Below are 25,298 nucleotides of genomic sequence, written 5' to 3'. Positions count from 1 at the left end.
TTGACCAAATTTCCTGTGCCTTTGTAGCTCACACATCCCTAAAACATCAGCGATCCACCTCCATGTTTCACAGTAGGAATGGTGTACCTTTCATCACAGGCCTTGATGACTCCTCTCCAAATTAAGCTTTTATGGTTGTGGCCAAAAAGCTCAATTTTAGTCACTCACTCCATATGACTTTGTGCCAGAAGGTTTGAGGCTTGTCTCTGTGCTGTTTGGTGTATTGTAAGCGGGATACTTTGTAGCGTTTATGTAGTAATGTTTTTCTTCTGGCGACTCGACCATGCAGCCCATCTTTCTTCAAGTGCCTTCTTATTGTGCATCTTGAAACAACCACACCACATGTTTTCAGAGAGTCCTGTATTTCACCTGAAGTTATTTGTGGGTTTTTCTTTGCATCCTGAACAAATTTCCTGGCAGTTGTGGCTGAAATTTTTGTTGGTCTACCTGACCGTGGTTTGGTTTTAACAGAAACCCTCATTTTCCACTTCTTGATTAGAGTTTGAACATTGCTGATTGGCATTCTTAATTCATTGGATATCTTTTTATATCCCGTTCCTGTTTTATACAGTTCAACTACCTTTTCCCGGAGAACCTTTGGCAATTCGTTTGCTTTCCCCATATATATATATATATATATATATATATATATATATATATATATATATATAAATATATACACACACACACACACACACACACACATATATATATATATACTGTACATATATATTTATAGTACATTCGGTACCGGTATTGTACAGTATGAAGCATTGCTTTTTCCGATGGCTTGCGGCAAAGTAAATAGGTAAACGGTGAATACTGCTGATAGTGATGTTTGGCGGAGTATGATCTGGCAGTGGAGAGGTTAAGAGAAGCAGGAAACTTTTGAGAGTTTTGTTACTGCTCCAGCCCAGTCTCCCCCCTCTTAACAGTGCCTCCCTCCCCCCCCCCCCCATGCTCTCATTCTCTCTCCCTCTCCCTCCCCTCCCTGGCCGATCACACAGCCCTGGCCCCTTATTTCCTCTGGATTGTCCTGCTTCTTTCTCTCTCTGTAGACCACTCCATTCCCTGGTGGCCTGGGGCAGACGGGCACCCTGTCAATGAGTCTGACTTTGTCCTTAAACTCAGATGCAGGAGCCATTGCCAGGATAAAGTGTCACTACTCACGCTTACAAAGGGAACCTATCTCTTCTTCATCCATCCATGTGGATAAGGATGTGATTTTTGGGGCACCAGATGGCATCTCTATGACCTGACAGCCACTTACTGGGGCACGGTGCGTTGGAAGGGTCAGGTAAGTCCGCAAAATTTTGTAGAACAACGACAATGTGGGGCTGAGCTGGTGAGGGGGGCTAAAGTTATCACAAAGACATCGAAACTGGTCGAAGTTTAGATCCAACTAGATTTCTGACTGCAATTTTTTGTAATAAAAGAAATAGGGATACTAAAGTTTCAGACAATTTTCTGTTTTTCTGTCTATACCTGCATTGACATTATGGTCTATAGCCATCCTTTTTGTAGAAAGAAAAAGTTCTATGTTCTTCTCCTCTGCATGCATCCCCCATTGTGTTGTATCAGGAATTTTACTGCTCCCTAGACAAACCCAGATAGTCTACAAGACTACACTGATGAATCAGAGGCCAGATCATTTTCACTGAGTCAGCTCTGTTCATGCTGAGAAGATGGACATCATGTCTACCTGGCTGGAGATCTCCTCTTAAAGAGTTGTACTCACAAGCGTTTTGCAATGTGCCCACCTCAGTCTGAGCACTGTTGAGATTAGTGGCTCTTTGGCACAGCATGGACAATTGCCAGAGAGATAACTGCTTTTTTTTTTACCACATTGTATTCATTTATTCTACTAATTTATGCATCAGACATATCCCGAGATTTAGACAGGACTAGTCACATCAGCCCTTGCTTCAGAATAAGCTTACATTCTATTTTTTCCAACACAGTCACATAGATGTACCCACTAAAACTGGCCATACTTGATTCATTTTTTTTTTTGTTCAACTCTAAAAAAAAAATTATCTGATTCCCCCATCTAACATATTCGATGTGTGGGTGGGGGAATCCTTCCCGCTGAGCTAGTGTATTCTGACTGCGGGGAAACGACCCTGTAGTCAGACTACAATGATCAGTGTTGCCAGCTATGGCCAGCGGCACTTATAATTCGGCAAAAACCTGACAGGCTGGTTGTACACAAATCAATTGATAGGTTGACTTGTGACCAACCAGTCTGCTCATATATGGACCATCCATGTATGGCTGGCTTAAGACGAATATTAACAAAAGCTGAAATTTTGAACTGTGTGGGGAAACCTATCGAAACAAGCGTGGAAACACTGCATGTCTATAATAGCCCTGGAGTGAATTGATCCCCCCCCCAAAAAAACTTTGCTTTAAGGCAACTAATGTAACCGCAAAGGTACCCTCTTAGTATTTAGTGAAGGTCAGTGGATGAATCTTGCAGAGCGCTTTTATGTTAGGGGTGACTAGAGGGCACCAGAAACTATTTTAGGTGTAACCAAGGACTGACAAAAATGCAATAAATCTTGGCTTGCTCATTTACCATGGAGAACAAGTGCTTCATTGGCAGAGGAGTGATTAAAAGTCACAAGGCCCAGCTGAGAAAATGCTTCTCCTCCTTTTATAAGTCCAATTTTGAAAAAGTTCTGCATATAGTTCTATATATAGCATTTTCAGAACATGGTCCAAACCAGCATTCTGCATATTGGTCTTCACATCGGTCTCAAGCATTTAATAGAGTACTGCAATTACTGGGCTTCCTGGTGGCATACTTCTTTCATCAATATACTCAGATCTCATCAGAGATCTTTAATTCAGGGAGGCTAGTATTGGAGAAAAAAAATAAGTACTGACTACTAGCATTGGGCATTGCCATGGCCAACACATCCATCAGACCTAGGAAGCTGGACTTCGGACCTCACCCATAAAGTTTGTATTATTATAATATTGGAGATAAGAACAATGGAGGTCCAAGGCAGCGTTGCAAATTAAAATTGTTCTTATGCATATTTTATTTGCGTCAGCTCATTGGTTTGGATCACTTTATATCCAGCATCAAAACAGGATGAGAAAGGGTTACTAGGAGGAGTCAGAAGACTTGTTGCTCAAGTAACTCATAGCCATCGCAACTCTCTTTCTTGGCTTTTTTAGTTACAGTTCAATTGCAGCTATATATACAAAACAGGCAACTTAGTTCTGTAGTAGATTGTTCAATATTATGTAATTTTGATGAAACACTATGTAACCTTCACTGTGGGTGTGAATTTTCCATTAGAACAAGTGTAGCTGTAATTGACAGGTCCTAGTGAGCCATTGTATAATACAGGAAACCTAGTCTGGTGCTCAGAGTGTCTCATTGTTTAGAATAAGTATACACATTTTTTGTAGAAATTTTTTATTGTTTTTTTTTTTTTTTTCTCTTTGATTTCCATTTTAATTTTGCAACTTATGGGCATTCTTAAAGCTGAACTCTGTGCCCAAAAACTGTAATCTAAATCTATTCTATATATAGATAAATCCACTTTGTGTGCACCAAATGCCTTTGCAAACATTTTAAAATTAGTGGTGACATCGTCCCTATTCTGTACATAGCCTGTGCAGACAGCAGAGCTGTAAGAGGGACCCAACGACTCCACCCACTACAGGCTGCCTGCAGAAAACTATGGGAGGGGGCGGATACAAGACCTGTCAACCTGTACAAGGAGAGAGAGCAGCAGTGAACGGCCTTATTATAGGAAGCTCCTATACAGAGATAACATTTCAAACTGGATTATTGCACGGAACTGGAAGAAATATACAAAACACACTAAGATTCTGCGAGTTCAGCTTTAATAACTCAGTGCAGTAAGAAGTGATGCACAGTAACCTGTAACCATGAAGCAGCTGTAGATGTGAAATGAAGACTGCTATTAAAGGGGTTGTAAACTCTCGTGTTTTTTCACCTTAATGCATCCTATGCATTAAGGTGAAAAAACACCTGGCAGTGACCCCCTCCCCCCCATTACTTACCTGAGCCCCGTATTTCCTTTGGCAGAGACGTGGGGTCCCGGCTCTTGATTGGATAGATTGATAGCAGCGCAGCCATTGGCTCCCGCTGCTGTCATTTAAATCCAATGATGCGGGCACCGGGGGGCGGGGCCTAGTCCTACATTCGGAGTCTATGGATCCCGAATGCTGGACTCTGGAGTGCGCCCGCAAAGTAACCCCCTGGGAGAGTGCTTCTTCTAGAGGGTTATACGATGCGGGGAGGAGCCGCGAGAGCCGCCGAGGGACCCCAGAAGTCGAGGATCGGGGCCACACTGTGCAAAACAATTAAAAAATCTAAGCTTTACATTCACTTTAAGCTTAGTACACAGGGGCCAAATGTCGGACGGCATTGGCTGCTTCAATAAAAAACGGCCAACATTTGGCCCGTGTGTACTGCAGCCAGTCTGTTCGGCCGGCTTATGTACATGGCCAGAAAAGGTCTGCTGATCAGCTCCTGTGCTCTGACTGGAGTGTTCTGGCGGGTGCAATAGCACAGCAGGGGAGATCGCTGTAAAGCTGTCAGGTTTTTTTTTCATTCAGCCCTGCTGGGTTGAACTAAAAAAAAAAATACTAGTGTGTACTAGGCTTTATTGGTTACTGTAGGCATCTGCATAATAATTGCTCTTTGCACTGGACAATTCAATAAGTTAGTGACAAAGTTGTATCATAATATAATGCAAACAGCATTAACAAGAGGAAAATAGCAGTAAAACACAGAACCTATCATAATCGTCTTTTAGTAATCTCAGCACAGTAAACTGAAGCATTAAATGATTACTACTCCAGGGTGTAACTATATAGTAGAACTTGCAAGTGCTATGGGGCCCAGAACTGTCTGTCTACACAGCGATTTATGGAGGTTTCAATGATCTTTGGCAAATAGATTGGATTAAACGACTGTGTATATGGTTAGGAACCTCTATAGGATTGTTATGAAAGCAATTAGTATTCTATATTAATAGAGGAACTGCCTTGGAGATGGATAACAGAGAAGGGGCCTCTTTATGGTTTTGCTATGAGGTCCCATCACATGTGGTTAAGACCCCGCAATTTATGCTTGAATATTAATGTTATTTTTTAATTAAAAAAGAAAACAAATTCTTTTTCTTTTACCAGTAATTTATTTCCCTAAATCACAGGCAGAGTACCGGTTGGGGGAGGGGGGGGGGGTTGCTGTATATGTGCTAGTTTAGGAAACATTTGCTTGTATTTTTGAGGCCAGGAGCATTATGATAGTCAGTTCTGCCTGGAACAGATGACTTATGGGACGCCTATAGTAACCGATGCATATTTCAGTGCTTGTACTATTTCCTATACACATAGAAGTCTGATGACAGATAAAGATGAACAGACCCGTGTAAATTGCTTTCTTCTTTGTTCGCCTACAACCTTCATTCCACTACTACAGGAGGTTTGCTCACATTGGTCCTCAACTAGGACCAGTCCTTAAAGGGAAAGCATGCTGCTCTATTTTCAGTGAGCACACATATATTATTATTGTAGTATCTCCCTTACATAATGACTTTATATTTTATATTATTTATTTCAGGTACTTATATAGCGCTGTCAATATCAGTCACATAGAGATTGCATTCTTTTCTGTGCATTAGAAACCCATAGACTTTCAAGAAGAAACAGTAAATTGCAACCGCTGGACAACATTGCCACAAAGGAGGCAGAGCCTTGCTTTGTAATAAGCAATATGGCTGCTCCTAGGGAAAACCTTTATATTTGGTAAACAGCAAAAAGACAAGCACTCTTGCGCATAAGTATAGTGGCCAGCCTAATTATGAGTGATGATCCACTCCATAATGGATGATGTTTCCGGCTATGCTGTCCTCTAGGACCGGGGATGTCCTCATTACTCCTTTATACTTACCAGAGCCCAGTCTCCATCCAGCGTTGTGCCTGAGAACAGCGACTCTCTCCGCTCTCTCCCTCCTCACGGGGCAGATTAATAGCGATGGAAGCCATTGGCTCCTGCTTTTGTCAATCAAATCCTGTCACGAGGGCCGGGCGAGTCATGCTGTCTGTGGCTATAGACGCAGGCAGCGCTGCTCAGGATCGAACCCGCATGAGTGCCCCATAGGAACTATGGGAACACTCGTCGAAGAGGTGAAGCCAAGAGTGCCAGTGGAGACCCCAGAAGTGGAGGATCTGGGCTGTTCTGTGCAAAACCTTTGCACAGGGCAGGGAGTTATAACATATTTATTTTTATTTTTTTTTTAAAGTAGGTTTACAATCACTTTTACTATAGCATAAAAGGGCTGATCGAATGAAAAACTTCCAACAAGCTGGTTCTAGAGAAGTCGATCATCAGATTGACTACTCTGGAATGGGAATGGTCAGTTGGATCAAAATGAGTTTAGTCCCTGCTGAACCGGCCAATTGTCGATCCATTTATGGCTAGCTTAAAGCGGCGTTCCACCCAAAAGTGGAATTTCTGCTCATTTGTCTCCTCTCCCCCTCCGGTGCCACAATTGGCACCTTTCGGGGCTACACTAAGGGTTCACTGCCGGCTTCCCTTACCCGCAATGGCGGCTGCAGCTTCCGACGGCTGATGGAAACATCAGCTGTGGTGCCGACATCGCAGGACTCCAGGACAGGGACGTGTCCTATTGTTAAAAGCCAGCAGCTGCAGTATGTGTAGCTGCTGGCTTTTAATTTTTTTTTGGGGGCGGAACACCGCTTTAAGGCTGAGTTCACACTGGCATTAAAAGCAGCCATTTGAGAGGCATTAAAAATGCCCCTCAAATACCTATGCAAATGATACAATGGACAGCACAAAGTGTTGTTCACACTATTAAAACTTGAATCGTTAGCGTCGCTTCAAAATTGAAGCCTCATGTCGAGTCAAGAGGCGTTTGCAGCCTTTCAAACGCCCCCCATTCAAGTCTATGGTAACACTTCGCGAACGCTATGGCAGGCAGTTGCAGTGCGTTAAGATTAGCTTATTAACGGTAATGGAATAGGCATTTGTGGAGCAGTTTTAACACGCCTAAACGCTCATCAAATGCTTTAAAACTGCCCATAGGGCATTTGGGAAGCATTTTAAACTTTTGTAAAAAAGGCTTGTAAAACACCAGTCTAACGCCCATACTAAAGATCATTAGTGCAAGTCTAACACCCATACTAACGCTATAGGAGCGTTTGTTAAGCAAAATGAGGCAAAAAGGAAGTTCTGGACAGCCGCACTCTGGAATATAGCCTTTATTTGTAAAAGGTCCAACAGATACAAGCCACAGCAAAAAATGGGACAAACGAGCTGACGCGTTTCACACTTAACAGTGCTTAAGTGTGAAACGCGTCAGTACTTCCTTTTTGCCTCATGTTGCTATATGCTTAGCCGGCACCTGGTGTTCCAGTTTCCGCGGAGAGTTCTATATCCACATTTCCACCTGGAGCGGTGATCCCCTTTAGTCAAGTGTGAACAGGCCCAATGGGACACCCTCTCTTGGACAGGTGTCACTGGAACATGTGTACCCTATGGGGAGGTTTCCTCTCTTTTCCTGTTCTGGTGACAACACAACTTTCAGATTTTTAGTGTCAATGGTTACAAGGGTAAAAAAAATGGTGAATCTTCCCTGGTGAGACGGAAACAGAAAAAAAAATTAATAGGAGTTCTTACCTTTTCGCACTCCAGTCAAAAACTGAAAAATATGGCTTTGCAAAACACTTTAATTAACAATAATAAGAGCAAGCTTGTTAAAATATGATATAATGCTCTAGGGCAAACAATGACATATCAGCTCAAAATATGGGTTCACAAAATATACACAATACCTTCTGTTTAAATCAGGCTTTAGGTCCCCTTTAAGAATCACCCCATTTGACATTCCTGGTGTAATTTATATTTAGCAACTCTTTAAATTTAGCGTGTATAGTTCTGCCTGGAAGGACTGCTTTAAAGGGAATTTGCTATGAGAATTTTGTTTTCAATTTTGACCCCCCCTCCCTTTCCCCCATATGAAAAGGCTAGGAAGCTGATGAGTGAGACCCCTGCTGTTTGGAATAGACTCACCCCCCTCTCCCTCTGTCTAACACCTCCATAATGACTGGTTTTCCGGCAGATAGTGTCAGGAGAATTGTGAAATTTGGTGCTTCAGGCGTGAAGATTGTAAACGAAGACTGCAAAATGGTTAAAACACTGAGCAATTAGTACATTCGGCGTTATGTGTCACTGGGGCCATAATCCTAAATTCTCTGCCGAGGACCCTAATGGTAAAGCAGGAACGCTTGGAACACACCACCTTCATTATGGTTACGTCAGTGCATTTAGTTTATGATTCAAGTGATGGCAAGGCACACAAAGAAACACTAATATAACACTCATGTTTAGTATCACTTTACCCACTAAAACCATTGTTATCCACTTATGAGGTATAGGAGGCCTCAGGTGTGGCCCCTGAAAGCAACAAAGGACTGCATATAATATTCAGTACATGTATTACTACAGAAGACTGTCAGAAAACTGTTGCTCTTGGTTTAGTTTTTATTGTCAATGTTCTTTTTATTACTTTTATGTACGTTTTGTTGCCTTGATAAAGACAGATTTTTGGCCCTCGCTGTCCTTTGTCTTCCTGTTGTTATATGCAATAAAAACAACAAAGGATTTTGGACTCTTGAGACGATTGTTTCACTTGTCGTTTTTACTTGGATTTCTCAATTTAGTTGACCCCCCTATTTCTTGAGGGCCCCCGCTTTGTGCTGAGGTGGTGAAGTCAAGCCATTAGGCTTAACCAATGATTCTTTGTTTTATAGGTTAAAGATCTGAGTCCAGCTCCTCACCTCCACGTTTCTTTTGTTAGAGAGGTCTATCATTACAGCCTGTTTTCAAATCAATGCTCCAACTCCCTACTACTTGGGGCTACATAAGGTCCCACAGCAAGTACCAGAGGATCACATGTGACCCTTGGATTATAAAAATAATTTAAGTGTGTCATTTTAGTTTAAAGTGTATTTAAAGCTGTTTTTTTTTCAATTTTAGATACTGTGGAAGGGGTATAACCCATGTTGGGTTTTTATTGTTGTCTGTAATCCTGCTGGGCAGATTCACTATCTCTGTTGTCTTGATGACCATTTTTATCAGAACTGAAAGGAAAATGTAGTCATAGAGGGTAAAATCTTTCAATAGAAAAAATGTATTCCAGTGACAGATTTCTCTTACTTTGAAAAGATTTCCTCTTACTTCCTGTTGTTTCTTCAGGACAGGAAGTGACTGAACAGCTTCCTAATAGGACACATTCATAGGTTATTTTATCCATTCCTTACTCTATTCAAAAATAAAAAGACTACACATTTGATACTATTTGTAAGAGCATTGTGGGAAGTGTAAAACCATTAGTACTATATTTTAGTCCAATGGGATCTCTAATTTTATTATAAATGTAGACAAAACACCTTCTCCTGATAGGAATCTATTACTTTACGTCTTTTATTTCTATGTTTTCACTAGTGTAGTGATGGTTTTAGCACTAATATATACAGTGTTGGACTGGAAAAACTTGGCACCAATACTTTCAGGGCCAATAGGGTGAATATGGCATTTAAAGGGTTAGGGGCTAGATTAGGGTCAAGGGTTAAAGTGGTTGCAAAGGCAGAAGGTTTTTTTATCTTAAGCCTTCTGTGTGCAGCAGCCCCCCTCAGACCCCTAACACTTACCTCAGGTCCCTCTCTGTCCATGAGTGTCTCAGCCGTCCGAGATTCTCCCTCCCGATTGGCTGAGACACAGCAGAGGTGCTGCTGCTGTCAATCAAAGTCAGCTAGCCAATCAGGGGATCGAGGGGGCAGGCCAGGTCAGGGCTCCGTGTCTGAATGGACACAGGGAGCTGTGACTCGGCTCGGGTGCCCCCATAGCAAGCTGCTTGCTGTGGGGGCACTCAACGGGATAAGGGGCCAGGGTCACAGAAGAGGGACCCGAGAAGAGGAGAATCTGGGCTACTCTGTGCAAATCCACTGCAACAGATCAGGTAAGTATAACGTGTTTGCTATTTTTATAGGAAAAATGAGACTTTACAATCACTTTAAGAATAAGGACTTGTTCACACCACGCCTTCTGAGCAGGTTCAATACAAGGGCACATAGAAAACAACAGTTTTGTTTTTTTTGTGTCCTGTTCACAGCATACAAGTGCAGTGGTATGAACTGCTTAAAAATACATTTTTACACAGCACACTGTACCACCTGTCAGTTCACAGCAGTGCGTCACATTGCATTGTGGTGCATAGAGATGTATGAAACATCATTTTGTTAGATATCAATAAAAAAAAAAAAAGAAAGAAAATAGTGCAATGCATTGTGGCCACACACTGCACCACCCTCCACACCACGCACTAGCGTGCTCATGTTATACGGTGCATAACGCGGGCGAGCTGGTGAGAATGAGTACTAAGGTGTAAAATTAAGGTCAAGTTTTACAGCTAGGGTTAAAGTGGAACTAAACCCTCCTATACTTTACTGTACAGGAAGCTGCCATCTTAGCCTCTGTTTGATGATCAGTTGCCATGGTGCTGCACATGTGATCAGCTATGACACCAGGCATTTTAATGCTTGACAGTGTGGGTGGGAGCAAACAATAATGTTATGCCCTGTACACACGGTCGGACTTTGTTCGGACATTCCGACAACAAAATCCTAGGATTTTTTCCAACGGATGTTGGCTCAAACTTGTCTTGCATACACACGGTCACACAAAGTTGTCGGAAAATCTGATCGTTCTAAACGCGGTGACGTAAAACACGTCGGGACTATAAACGGGGCAGTGGCCAATAGCTTTCATCTCTTTATTTATTCTGAGCATGCGTGGCACTTTGTCTGTCGGATTTGTGTACACACGATCGGAATTTCCGACAACGGATTTTGTTGTCGGAAAATTTTATAGCCTGCTCTCAAACTTTGTGTGCCGGAAAATCCGATGGAAAATGTGTGATGGAGCCTACACACGGTCAGAATTTCCGACAACAAGGTCCTATCACACATTTTCCGTCGGAAAATCCGACCGTGTGTACGGGGCATTACAGTTATCATTCATGACCTGCCTTGAATTTAACTGCTTTGGGAAAAAGTTAAATTAACGGGTTTAGTTCCACTTTCGATGCTAAAGGATTACATCTCTGAAGATGGTTAAGGGTTATAGTTAGGCGTCGCTCACACCATGGTGCATCAGTTTTTCTGCACGCGTTTTGCAGGGGCTCAAAGAAACCAATGGTTCTCTATGTGCCCTGTTCATACTACAATGTACAGATTTTTTCTGCACAGAAAAAACTGACACGAAATCAGCATTGGTTTGAACAGGGCACATAACTGACGCCCATGAAAACTGATGTCAATGTTTATAAAAACTCACTGAAAAGCGCATCAAAAACTGATGTGAACTCATGTCTCTGCAAGTTAAACCTGCGCAGTTTACCATCAGTTTTCATGCACATATGGTGTGAACGAGCCCTAATGCCCTGTACACACGATCGGTTTTGCCGTCGGAATAAACTCTGAAGGTTTTTCTGACGGAGTTCCGACGGAATTCCGCTCAAGCTGTCTTGCATACACACGGTCACACCAAATTCCGACCGTCCAGAACGCGGTGACGTACAACACATACGACGGGACTAGAAAAAGGAAGTTCAATAGCCAGTAGCCAATAGCTTCTGTCTCGTACTTGCTACAGAGCATGCGTCGTTTTTGGTGCGTCGGAACAGCATACAGTCAAGCGTTTTTTCCGATAGTAATTTGTTCCATCGGAAAAATATAGAACATGTTCTCTATCTAAGTCCGTCTGAATTTTCGGTGGAAAAAGTCCCATGGGGCATACACACGGTCGGAATATACAATTGAAAGCTCCCATCGGACTCTTTCTATTGGAAATTCCGCTTGTGTGTACGCGGCATAAGGGTCAGGCTTGAGGGTTGAAGTTCCATTTCATGTTTAAGAGTTAAATGTTAGAGGTAGTTCAGTGTTAAAGTGCATCTAAAGCCAAAATCTTTTTTTGGCCGTATGAGTACACTGTGTCATTGTAAAATAGACATCCTTATTTGGAATTCTTAAGGATGACCCATGTTCCATAGAGAAATGGACTGGTAAGGAGTCCAAAGTACCCTTTTACCAGTTCACCAAGGTCAGAAGTCTGCGGTGGGTGGTCCCTCCAGCAAAGCAGACTGCAAGATTAAATTTTCCTAATAACTGGGAGACTAAATCCAAGAGAATCTGAGGTCCCATGTCTCAGGAGAAAGAAAACTGTTGATCTTAGTAATGAATAAAATTCTTCCGTTCTCCAAACTGCAAAGGAAGAATGGAAGACTGAACATTGTTGACTGCTATATGCAATACAGATAGTTCTAAATGAGACGACTGATTTTCTTGTATAAATATGTCTTTAGGCTCAAGGTCAGATCTCACCAATGACCTGTGAAGTGGCACTATAACCTCTGTCTTCCTGCTGTCAATAACTCTTCCTGCACAGTCCATTATCCCACAGCTTTTCCCACCGACTTACAGCATTACAAACTACTCATGTTCTTTTTTCTATCAGCAGCTATGCATTTTTTTCCTGTTCTTCCATGGTCGAATATTGACAAAATATAGCAGTCTTAAAGTGAGTGTAAAGGCAATTTTGTTTTTTAAAGAACAAACATGTGATTCTTACCAGCCCTGTGCAATGGTTTTGCACAGAGAAGCCCCAATCCTCCTCTTCTTGGGTCCCCCGCTGGCACTCTGGGCCCCTCCCCCTGCCGAGTGCTCCCATAGCAAGTGGCTTGCTATGGGGGCACTAGTGCATGCTTTCGTGCACATTGCTGGATCGAGATCGTTTTATGGGGGTCTGAGGGGGGAGCTGCACACTGAAGGTTTCTTACCTTCGTGCATAGAATGCATGAAGGTAAAATCTAGGCATGAAGGTAAAAAACCTTCAGCCTTTAGAACCACTTTAAAGTGAACGTGTACCCACCTGAAAGTACACTATATTGTCAAAAGTATTGGGACACCCGCCTTCACACAAACACGAAATTTAATGGCATCCTAGTCATAGTCCGTAGGGTTCAATATTGAGTTGGCCCACCCTTTGTAGATATAACAGCTTCAACACTTCTGGGAATCCACAAGGTTTAGGAGTGTGTCTATGAGAATGTTTGACCATTCTTCCAGAAGCACATTTGTGAGGTAAGGCACTGATGTTAGACGAGAAGGCCTGTCTTGCAAAAGGGTTCTATCGCGTTGAGGTCAGGACTCTGTGCAGGCCAGTCAAGTTCCTCCAACCCAAACTCCCTCATCCATGTCTTTATGGACCTTGTTTGTGCAAGTCATGTTGGAACATAGTTACACAGTAGGTAAGGTTGAAAAAAGACAGAAGTCCATCAAGTCCAACCTATGTGTGTGATTATATGTCAGTATTACATTGTATATCCCTGTATGTTGTGGTCGTTCAGGAGGAAGGGGCCATCCCCAAACTGTTCCCACAAAGTTTGGAGCATGAAATTGTCCAAAATGTCTTGGTATGCTGAAACCTTAAGAGTTCCCTTCACTGGAATTAAAGGGCCAACCCCAACCCCTGAAAAACAACCCCACACCATAATCCCTCCCCCACCAAATGATTTGGACCAGTGCACAAAGCAAGGTCCATAAAGACATGGATGAGGGAGTTTGGGGTGGAGGAACTTGACTGGCCTGCACAGAGTCCTGACCTTAACCCGATAGAACACCTTTGGGATGAATTGCGAAGACTGCGAGCCAGGCCTTCTCGTCCAACATCTATGCCTGACCTCACAAATGCATCAAACATTCCCATAGACACACTCCTAAACCTTGTGGACAGCCTTCACAGAAGAGTTGAGCTGTTATAGCTGCAAAGGGTGGGCCAACTGAATATTGAGCCCTACGGACTAAGATTAGGATGCCATTAAAGTTCATGTGTTTAAAGGCAGGTGTCCCAATACTTGACAATATAGTGTATGTAATCACTAGATGCATGAAGCCCTTCAAAGGTCTAAAACCACAAAATCCAGTCCTGGAACATAGGTTGCTCTGTTATGCAAATGCAGACTTCAGCTAGGATGAAAGCACTCTGACCCCTCCTCCACTTGTTATGATTTTTCTGTTTCAATAAATGTTTATTGGGTAAACAGTATAAGCCCCCTTTCACACTTATACGACTTGTCCCACGATTTTGGACTGCAAAATCGCATGACAAGTCATTCTCCATTCTCTGATTTTGAATGACTACCATTTATATTGGCACGACTTTAAGTCGTGCCGACTTCAAAGTAGTTCCTGCACTACTTTTTTTCTGAAGTCAAATCAAAGTCGGATTCCGTATTAACTGATCCGACTTTAGCATGCGACTTGTGCATAAAGGGGAACTCCACGCTAATTTTTTTTTTTTTAAGAAAAAAACCGGCATGGGTTCCCCCTTCATGAGCATACCGGGCCCTAAAATGCAGTGTGGGGTCCCCCCCAAATCCATACCAGACCCTTTTCCGAGCACCAGCCTGGCCGGTCAGGAAAGGGGGTGGGGACGAGCGAGCGCCCCCCCCCCCCGAGCCGTACCAGGCCGCATGCCCTCAACATGGGGGGTGGGTGCTGTGGGGCAGGGGGCGCCCTGCAGGCCCCCCCACCCCAAAGCACCTTGCCCTCATGTTGATGAGGACAAGGGCCCCTTCCCGACAACCCTGGCCGTTGAATGCCGGGGTCTGTGGGCGGGATCTGGAGCCCCCTTATCAGAATCTGGGAGCCCCCTTTAATAAGGGGGCCCCCAGATCCCGGCCCCCACCCTATGTGAATGAGTATGGGGTACATCGTACCCCTACCCATTCACCTGGGGGGAAAAAAGTGTCAATAAGAAAAACACACTACACAGGCTTTTAAAGTAATTTATTAGGCAGCTCCGTCTTCTTTCGTTTTCGGGGGTCTCTTCCGACTTCTCCGTGCTGTCCAGTCTCTTCTTGGTGCTCTCCAGTTCTTCTCCCACTCTCCGGTGTCTTCTGCCGGGCTCCTCCGCTATCCTCTGCTCTTTTGCCCGCTCTTTTGCTAGCGTTGGCCCAGTTTTCTCCGTCGTCTTTTTCCCTCTTCTCTTCTTATGATGTTGACACAATGCTCTCTCCCGCTGTAATGCCGTGTGCACGGTGCACAACTATTTATATAGGCAAGGAACGTTGTCACCGGGTGATGTCACCCAGTGACCCCGCCCCCTTATGACATCAGAGTCCCATCATGCCCCGGGTTGTGACGTCATAAATGGGCGGGGTCACTTTGCGCCCCCCTGCCCCAAAGCACCCACCCCCCATGTTGAGGGCATGCCGCCTGGTACGGCTCAGGGAAGGGAGGGGGCCCTCGTCCCCACCTGCTTTCCTGACCAGTGTTTTTCAAAGTGCTTTCTCAGCAAAATAAAGCATTGGGTAAGTTTGTTTTGAGTATTAAAAATGAATTAAATAATGTTTTTGGTTTGTGGTGCGCCGATGCAGTGTAGTTCCACTTTAAGGGCACTGACTGCAAGACCAAAAAGTAAGTGAAAGGGGAATAGAGTCGAAAATAAAGAGAGAAGAAGCAAGGGAAGCAAAAGGATAGGGTAGGACGCAGCGGCGGCTGGTGCTGCATATTTGGGGGGCAGCAAACAAGACATCCTTCCGCCACCCCAACCCCCCCCGGTGGTCGGTTGGCCGGCCCCGCACTTACATCCCTACCCCCCCGGTCGATCAGTCAGCCCCGCACTTACGCCATCTAGGTCGCAGGCAGCTTCGGCTCCTTTCTGCATCTCCTTCTTCTTGGCTGCTTCACCCTGCGTCTTGGGCTTCATGGCGGCTTCCTCCTTGGCGGCTTCCCTCCTCCTTCCCTTGGTACAGCGGCCAATACGATCGCTTCTCCTCCCGGCCAATCGGGTCTCAGGACCAGGTTCCTGATTGGCCGGGAAGGGAATCAGGAAGACAATAGCGAATATTAATCTGCTATTGTCACACAACTGGGTGGGCTCAGGCGCAGTGCTCTGCTCCCCGAGCCCACCCCTTTTTCAAGCCAATCAGAGCCTCTGGCTCTAATCACATGCTTCTAAGAAAAAAAATTCCCAATGGAATCTATGCATCCGGCACCCTGAATGTAGATTAGGGGCTGGACGCATGGATTAGGGGCCCGTATGGATGGTCCGCCACTGGTAGGACGGGAAATCGTGAGGTGGAACAGGTTGAATCTCCGCATGTGGGATGAAACTTTGATCCAAGAGCTTCAGAAAGGTAAAGTGTCCATATAGAATCATTAACATTTCCTCCTAAATAGTTAGTTATCCATTGGTTCCATATTTTTTGCCATGATTTTTCATGAGTGCCTTACTGTGAGGGGCAACCTTAGTCTTATGCTGGCCATACACTATACAGAAAATCGGCCGAACCCATTTTCGAAAAACGAACGTTCGACCGTGATTGCAAACGATCGTGCCATCATATAATGACCGATAAATTGTTCAGTGGACATGAATAAATAATTTTTTGTTCGTTTTTTTACATATACCTAGTGCAGACAGTTCGGACGGGAAACACATTAACCTTGCAATTTATTGTACGTTCGGCAGAAATTTTCCAAACTTCCCGTTCGTTTTTTCTCCACAAAAACGTCACAAACGATTATCGATTTGTGCCCATTAACTTGCCGAAAAACGAACGAAGTGTCTATACGAACGATTTTTCGGCCAATTTTTCGTATAGTGTATGGCCAGCATAAATTAAAAAAGCACAAGACATGAATGAGATGGGCTTCATGGCTCTATGGGAGCTCTAGGACTTAGCTAAAGTTATCTACACCTATGAATACCATTTCCATTCTTCCAGCTTACATAACACTGAGTATAGATGTATGTTGAGAAACATGCCATATCAAGTTGATCATACATCTTAGAACAATCATGTACATTTTTGGTGAAGCAATCCTCGGAACAAAAAAAGACATCACCCAAAAGCTGGAATTTCCGGGCTGCTTCCCACTGTAGGAATAATTTTGTAACTCTCTATTGCTATCCTAATGAACTGATCAAAACACGATATGCATCCTCATTTCCTGGAGGCATAATTTCATATGATCTGTCACAGTCTCATGTGTATTTTGTGCATATGCCATTTTAATTATGTAGGGGAATAAAGAGATCCTGGCTATACACACAATTTCAGCTTTTTGTCAGCTTTCCGTCACAGCAATCAGTGACCCAAAGTTTCGGTTGTTTCCCCACTTTAGGTAACCAACTTCATTGATCAAACTTGATATGGAAAGCATGTTTCAATGGAATTATATAAGGAAAAATGGTGTACTGTTCAAAAAAGTGATAAAACCTTTGCCACTTGCAAAAGACTAGTAGATACCATATACGTGCAATGTATACAATTTAGATGTTTAGATATTGTTTCATAGAATAATGTGTATAATGGTACAATACATATACAATATATACCTGTATATACAGTATCTCACAAAAGTGAGTACACCCCTCACATTTTTGTAAATATGTTATTCTATCTTTTCATGTGACAACACTGAAGAAATGACACTTTGCTACAATGTAAAGTAGTGAGTGTACAGCTTGTATAACAGTGCAAATTTGCTGTCCCCTCGAAATAACTCAACACACAGCCATTAATGTCTAAACCGCTGGCAACAAAAGTGAGTACACCCCTCAGTGAAAATGTCAAAATTGGGCCCTATTAACCATTTTCCCTCCCCCGGTGTCATGTGACTCATTAGCCTTACAAGGTCTCAGGTGTGAATGGGGAGCAGGTGTGTTAAATTTGATGTTATCGCTCTCACTCTCTCATACTGGTCACTGGAAGTTCAACATGGCACCTTATGGCAAAGAACTCTCTGAGGATCTGAAAAAAAGAATTGTTGCACTACATAAAGATGGCCTAGGCTATAAGATGATTGCCAAGACCCTAAAACTGAGCTGCAGCACAGTGGCCAAGAGACTATACAGCGGTTTAACAGGACAGGTTTTACTCAGAACAGGCCTCGCCATGGTCGACCAAAGAAGTTGAGTGCACGTGCTCAGCGTCATATCCAGAGGTTGTCTTTGGGAAATAGACATATGAGTGCTGCCAGCATTGCTGCAGAGGTTGAAGGGGTGGAGGGTCAGCCTGCCATATGCCACACGCTGCATCAAATTGGTCTGCATGGCTGTCGTCCCAGAAGGAAGCCTCTTCTAAAGATGATGCACAAGAAAGCCCACAAACAGTTTGCTGAAGACAAGCAGACTAAGGACATGGATTACTGGAACCATGTCTTGTGGTCTGATGAGACCAAGATAAACTTTTTTGGTTCAGATGGTGTCAAGCATGTGTGGCAGCAACCAGGTGAGGAGTACAAAGACAAGTGTGTCTTGCCTAAAGTCAAGATGGAGGTGGGAGTGTCATGGTGTGGGGCTGCATGAGTGCTGCCGGCACTGGGGAGCTACAGTTCATTGAGGGAACCATGAATGCCAACATGTACTGTGACATACTGAAGCCGAGCATGATCCCCTCCCTTCGGAGACTGGGCCACAGGGCAGTATTCCAACATGATAACGACCCCAAACACACTTCCAAGATGACTAATGTCTAGCTAAAGAAACTGAGGGTAAAGGTGATGGACTGGCCAAGCATGTCTCCAGACCTAAACCCTATTGAGCATCTGTGGGGCATCCTCAAACGGAAGGTGGAGGAGCGCAAGGTCTCTAACATCCACCAGCTCCGTGATGTCATCATGGAGGAGTGGAAGATGACTCCAGTGGCAACCCGTGAAGCTCTGGTGAACTCCATGCCCAAGAGGGTTAAGGCAGTGCTGGAAAATAATGGTGGTCACACAAAATATTGACTTTGGGCCCAATTTGGACATTTTCACTTAGGGGTGTACTCACTTTTGTTGCCAGCGGTTTACACCTTAATGGCTGTGTGTAGAGTTATTTTGAGGGGACAGCAAATTTACACTGTTATACAAGCTGTACACTCACTACTTTACATTGTAGCAAAGTGTCATTTCTTCAGTGTTGTTACATGAAAAGATATAATAAAATATTTACATAAATGTGAAGGGTGTACTGAGTTTTGTGAGATACTGTAAATACATATACAATAGAAAAACTTTTTTTTTTTTAAATGTCCAACTGTAAAATTTCAAACAATAAAATGCCACTTCAATGACAAAGTTAAAAAGATAAAATGTGAAATGTGGTGATCATCCATAGAAGGACAGCTGTGTATCGAAACGCCATCAAACACCTCTGGTTGCAATGCCTGCTCACCTTACTTCGCTTCACTTAAAGGTGCAGCATGACCTGCAATGGGTCATAGAGTAAGGGGAGCAGGCATTGGACCCAAAGGTGTCTGGTGATGGCGTTTTGATACACAGCTGTCCTTCTATGGATGATCACCACGTTTCCCATTTTATCTTTTTAACTTTGTCATTGAAGTTGACTTTCCTTTGAGTAGAATTTTTCAGTTGGACATTAAAAAAAAAAAAAGTTTTTCTATTATATATGTATTGTGGCATTATACACATTATTCTATGAAACAATATATGGGATTTATGTATATATTGCACGTACAGTATATTATGGTGTCTACTAGTCTTTTGCAAATGGCAAAGGTTTTATCACTTTTTTTGAACAGCGCACCATTTTTTCTTATACAATTTTAAGTGGTTTGAGTTTACTATTAATAGTGATTCCAGCAGTTCTTCTCTATTGCATGATACATCACTATCTGCATAGCAGCGTATAAGTAGCTCATTTAGTTTCACAGTTTTTGTTTCAATGGACATTTCAATAGTTCTATTGATTTCCAATGCAATTTTGATCGCTCAGAATTAGGAATTAGGGAGGTCCGGGCTCGCTGCTAAAATAGGTTTTCGGCTAATTATGAACGGCTAATTTTGCCCGAAATTGCCTTTTTCCTGGTCAGCCGAGTCACAAGAGTCAATATTTTGCAGAAATAGGTAACCTGGACCTCTTTTTATAAATGGGGGGTCTCAAATCAGCCATATAGTCAGTGTGTATTGAAGCTGATAGGGAGAGCTGACAGTTCTGTATAGGGTGAGATATTGTTTTTATTTTTTTTTATTTTGGCATTGACACATGGCAGTGCCCAGCTTACCGTGCCTTTTGTTTGACAATAGCTTATTAGCCCTACAAATCGACATAACATAAGAATTAATTTGTGACTTTAATAGCTTACTTTTTATTTATTTATTTTTTAGTTCTTTTTAAAGTTTAAAGAATACCTGTAAGGAAGAGTTAGGCTGTGCTACCAAATAGATTGTTTGATTTTCTTGCATGCATTTGAAAAAGACAGCTGGCATCTGATTGGTTACTGTGGGCAATGTAGCCCGTTTCCTTTGAAGCTCTCTTCTTTGTCTAAATGGTTTATAGAAAGTGACACGGCTCCTAGTGAAATGCATTGTTTTCATATGCAAAACAAAGCTTCCGCTTGCCTGACAATACATTCAGTAGCTCTGAATTCCAATGGTTTCCTTCTGCACAACAAAATATTTCAATGAATTGCATAAGTGGAATGAATAACATTTGGTTTTATTTAATCAAGGAACATTGCTATGCCTAAACAACAGCAACCATTAAATCAGAAACCAGGTTTTGGAAGCTTAGGATGACTTGTCTAGTTAAAGCAAAATTCTTACTGGTGGTTGCAGTTTACCCTTTAAACAAACCTTTAAGTGTAGTCTAATGCCCTGTACAAACGGGCAGACTTTTCGGCATCAAAGGTCCGAAGGTCTTTCTGACAGACTTTCGACGGAGTTACGACAGACTTTCTAACGAACGGATTTGCCTACACACGATCACACCAAAGTCCGATGGATTCGTACGTGATGACGTACAACCGGACTAGAATAGGGAAGTTCATAGCCAGTAGCCAATGGCTGCCCTAGCGTCGGTTTTCGTCCGTCGGACTAGCATACAGACGAGCGGATTTTTCGACCTGACTCGAGTCCGTCGGAAAGATTTCAAACATGTTCCAAATCTAAAGTCCGTCACATTTTCGACAGAAAAGGTCCGCTGCAGGTCCGATCAAGCCCACACATGGTCGGATTGTCCGACGGATTCGTTCCGTCGGACAACTTTGGTCGTAAAGTCCAGCCGTGTGTACACAGCATAAGACTAAATCTTGTTGCATGGGCTGTGCCACACCAACCAACTAAATGCAGCCATTCATATCGCCCCCCCCAGGAAGCAGGAATTTTCGCCCAGTGTGTACCCAGCAGTACCCAGCTTTAGTTGCCTCATACTTTCCTGCCCCACAATTGGCTATATATTATCCATTCTGTTTATTTTCTTTTTTGAGAGAATTGAAAATCTTTGGAATGGACAGTGGACTCAATGGGGGTTATTTACAAAAGGCAAATCTACTTTGCACTACAAGTGCACTTGGTAGTGCAGTCACTGTAGATCCGAGGGGGACATGCAAGGATAATAAAAAACAGCATTTTAGCTTGCACATGATTGGATGATAAAATCAGCAGAGCTTCCCCTCATTTCAGATCTACCCCTCAGATTTAAAGCGACTGCACTTCGAAGTGCACTTGCAGTGCAAAGTGGATTTGCCTTTTGTAAATAACCTCCAATGTGTCGTCGTTTTTTTTCTGGGAATGCTTCTTCACAGTTCCAAGGACACGTGTTGCCAACTCAATTCAGTATATAGTGATCACAGGTCAAAGTCAGTTCTCTAATCAAGATATACACTATATTGCCAAAAGTAATATGCCTGCCTTTACAAACACATGAACTTTAATGGCACCTCAGTCTTAGTCCATAGGGTTCAATATTGAGTTGGCCCAACCTTTGCAGCTATAAGAGCTTCAACTCTTCTGCTCTTCTAGGAAGGCTGTCTACAATGTTTAGGTGTGTGTCTATGGGAATGTTTGACCACTCTTCCAAAAGCGCATTTGTGAGGTCGGGCACTGATGTTGAATGTGAAGGCCTGGCTCGCAGTCTCCACTCTAATTCATCCCAAAGGTGTTCTATCGGGTTGAGGTCAGGATTCTGCGCAGGCCAGTCAAGTTCCTCCACCCCAAACTCACTCATCGATGTCTTTATGGACCTTGCTTTGTGCACTGGTGCTCAGTCATGTTGGAACAAGAAGGGGCCATCCCCAAACTGTTCCCACAAAGTTGGGAGCATGAAATTGACCAAAATGTCTTGGTATGCTCACATCTTAAGAGTTCCCTTCACTGGAAATAATGGGCCAAGCCCAACCCCTGAAAAACAACCCCACACCATAATCCCCCCTCCACCAAATGATTTGGACCAGTGCACAAAGCAAGGTCCATAAAGACATGGATGAGCGAGTTCGTGGTGGAGGAATTAACTGGCCTGCACAGAGTCCTGACGTCAACCCGATAGAACACCTTTGGGATAAATTAGAGCGGAGACTGTGAGCCAGGCCTTCTTGTCCAACATCAGTGCCTGACCACACAAATGCGCTTCTGGAAGAATGGTCAAACCTTCTCATAGACACTCCTGAACCTTGTGGACATCCTTCCCAGAAGACTTGAAGCTGTTATAGCTGCAAAGGATGGGTCAAGTCATTAATGATCCCCACAGACTAAGGACGGGATGCCATTAAAGTTCATGTGCGTGTAAAGTCAGGCGTCACTTATAATGTACAGGCCATTCTGACCTCCTAACAAGGCAATAGAAGAAAAGGAAGAAGGACAGATATTTCTCTCTGAAGCAAGGAAGGGGTAGACCAGATTGAATAGGAAAGGAGAGAAAAGCGCATAAGTATATAGAGAGAAATAGTAACCATAAATAAAGGAGTTGATTCCCCCAGACCTCGTAAATCCATTGAGGGATAGTGTATCCACAGATCCCACTTTTATCGAATGTATTTTGTGCATTGGGAAGCAAGCATGTGAGTTTGTCATTAACCAATTACATTTCTGTTTTATGAAGTTGATAGGCTCTTTCCAGTTTTTTCCTCTTGTTAATCTGCAAGCCAGTAATATATAGGACCATAGTCATTTAGAATGTTTAAAGACTTCCCTGTCAAATTTATTAAACAAGGCAGTTTCAGGCAGTGTGGGTAGGTTGGCTGGAGCTATTGAACAGATTGTAATTTCTAATCCAGAATTTAGGTATTTTGAGGTCTTGCCACCATATATAAAACATTAATAGGCCATATTTAGTTAGGTCATGCCTATATTTTGTGACGTTTGGAAGATACGTTTATCTTTAGAACACTTTTCATACATGAAATCACCCTTTAATCCCCTAATTATGGGAAACACTTTTTGGATTACTCCAGGCACATTTGGCATTGGTCTATATAATGACTTCCTGTCCTGTAATCCCATAGAAAAATACTGCCAAATGGCATTTAAAGTTTCTTTTATGCTAAAATTACAGTTAATATAGTGGATAATAAAGTGGGCCTATCCATGCTGTATGTACATCAATATCACATATCATCATTACCAAATCACATTATCATTTTGAGAAAGAAACACTTATTGCTCGCCAAACATACAAAGGCAGCAAACACACTTCCTCAGTATCGGTGTCAATCACATGGTCTCTGGCTAGCAGGAACTTTAAGGATCAATTCGGTCCAACCAATGTCTACTACTACTAGCAGGAATCAGAGGTTGCCTATCAGCAAACATGGTTGCACTCAAGTAAATATATAATTAAAATGTATCTAAACCTAAAAAATGTATATATTGCCGCATAGATGTGATAGCTACATTATTTAAAGCATTTGTTACCCCAACACTTCATATTCCTGATATATGCCTGCTGTACCATGTACTTGTATGAGAAAGTATCCTGTTTCCTTTGTATTGCTTCCTTTATGTGAAATCCCTGGTGTTCCTGCTAGCCCCCTTGCTTTCCTATTAACAACTGACCACACTAAGCAGGAGGGCACACTGTGGTCAGTTTTCTAGCTATGCTGGGAACTCAGTGTGCTCTCCTCCAATAATCAGAGTTGTCCTGACATGCCTCCGCTGCAAAGCCATTTACTGAAAAGCTCAGTGTGCTGTTGCTTCTTCTCCCCCAGCTCTTATGCAGCTGAGAACAGAAGGAATGTGATCACTTATAAAAAAAAGGGGAAAAGGTATAAACTGTATCTTTGGAGCGAGTCATAGTTATCACCCAGGCTGGACTTTTTAAACATGTCTTCCACTCTTCATCAACTTTACAGAAAGTGACAAGGACAATACATTTCTGGCAAGGTGTTTTCTGTACTTGCTGAAAATGTTCTTGAAGCCTCAAAGCAAATTGAGGGCAGAGGGACCCACAATCAGGGTTTATTTTGACCTTGGCCTATTTTAATTTACCATTGAGTTTAAAACAAACTGATTGCAACCAAATTGTGATACAGACTAGCACTTCTCTCTAAAGGGATATTAAAGGCAGTTTTTTTTTTGTTTAAAAATAATAAACATGTTATACTTACCTGCTCTGTGCAGTGGTTTTGCACAGAGCAGCCCAGATCCTCCTCTTCTTGGGTCCCCTGCTGGTGAGTGCCCCAATAGCAAGCAGCTTGCTAAGGGGGCACCCAAAGAAGTTCGCTCTCGAGCCCATGCTTTGTGTGTCCATTCACGCACAGAGTGCAGCTCAGCCCCTCCCTCTCCTCATTGGCTCACTGGCTGTGATTGGCAGTAGTGGGAGCCAATGGCTACTGCTGCTGTCACAGCCAATGAGAAGGGAGTGACCCGGGAGAGTTGAGACCCTTGCGCACATCGCTGGATCGGGATCCGACTCAGGTAGTTTTTGGGGGGGCTGCTGCATAGAGAATGTTTTTTTACCTTCATGCAGAGAATGACCTTGAGGCTTTTCAACCACTTTAAATGATTCTGAGTTGTACAACCTCTTGCTCAAGCTCTATTGTGTACAGGCAAGGCTGCAGTGGACAAAAAGGGAGTGGTCCCAGACTCTGGGAAAGCTTTGCTTGCATTTCACAAGTTCATATTCTGCAGCCATCAGATGCAATGGCTAACAACACAGTCAACCGCAGAAGATAACAATGGCCATTCAGCCAGTTGGCTGTACCTCCAAAAAGTTAAAATGCAAAATTAGCTGGATTGGCTGTTGTGTACATTTGAACCTACACTAGATGGCATCTGTAAGCTGATTGGTTGCTCTGCTATTCCTTAAAAATACTTTTCATACTAGGAGTGTGATCATGTGACTTCTGCCCGTATATATGAATGAAGTCCACTCCAAACATGTTTTAGAGGATTGCATAGCATGGGTCATGGAGTCTCATGTTCTGATGTATTTGTGCAGA

At 43.0% G+C, this 25,298-nt stretch overlaps 1 protein-coding gene across 2 annotated transcripts in view; it reads left to right on the top strand.

Moving 5' to 3' along the window:
- Positions 1–985: 985 nt before the first annotated feature.
- Positions 986–25,298, top strand: part of PLEKHG2 (pleckstrin homology and RhoGEF domain containing G2) — a 148,059-nt gene continuing 123,746 nt past the window's right edge. For both annotated transcript variants that reach the window (XM_073598777.1, XM_073598776.1), the window contains exon 1: positions 986–1,297. The gene's annotated coding sequence lies outside the window, so the exon portion shown is untranslated. The remainder of the gene's footprint in view (positions 1,298–25,298) is intronic.

The sequence above is a fragment of the Aquarana catesbeiana genome, linkage group LG09 (assembly GCF_042186555.1).
Source record: "Aquarana catesbeiana isolate 2022-GZ linkage group LG09, ASM4218655v1, whole genome shotgun sequence".
Taxonomy (NCBI): domain Eukaryota; kingdom Metazoa; phylum Chordata; class Amphibia; order Anura; family Ranidae; genus Aquarana; species Aquarana catesbeiana.
This window is presented reverse-complemented; position numbering and strand designations above follow the sequence as displayed.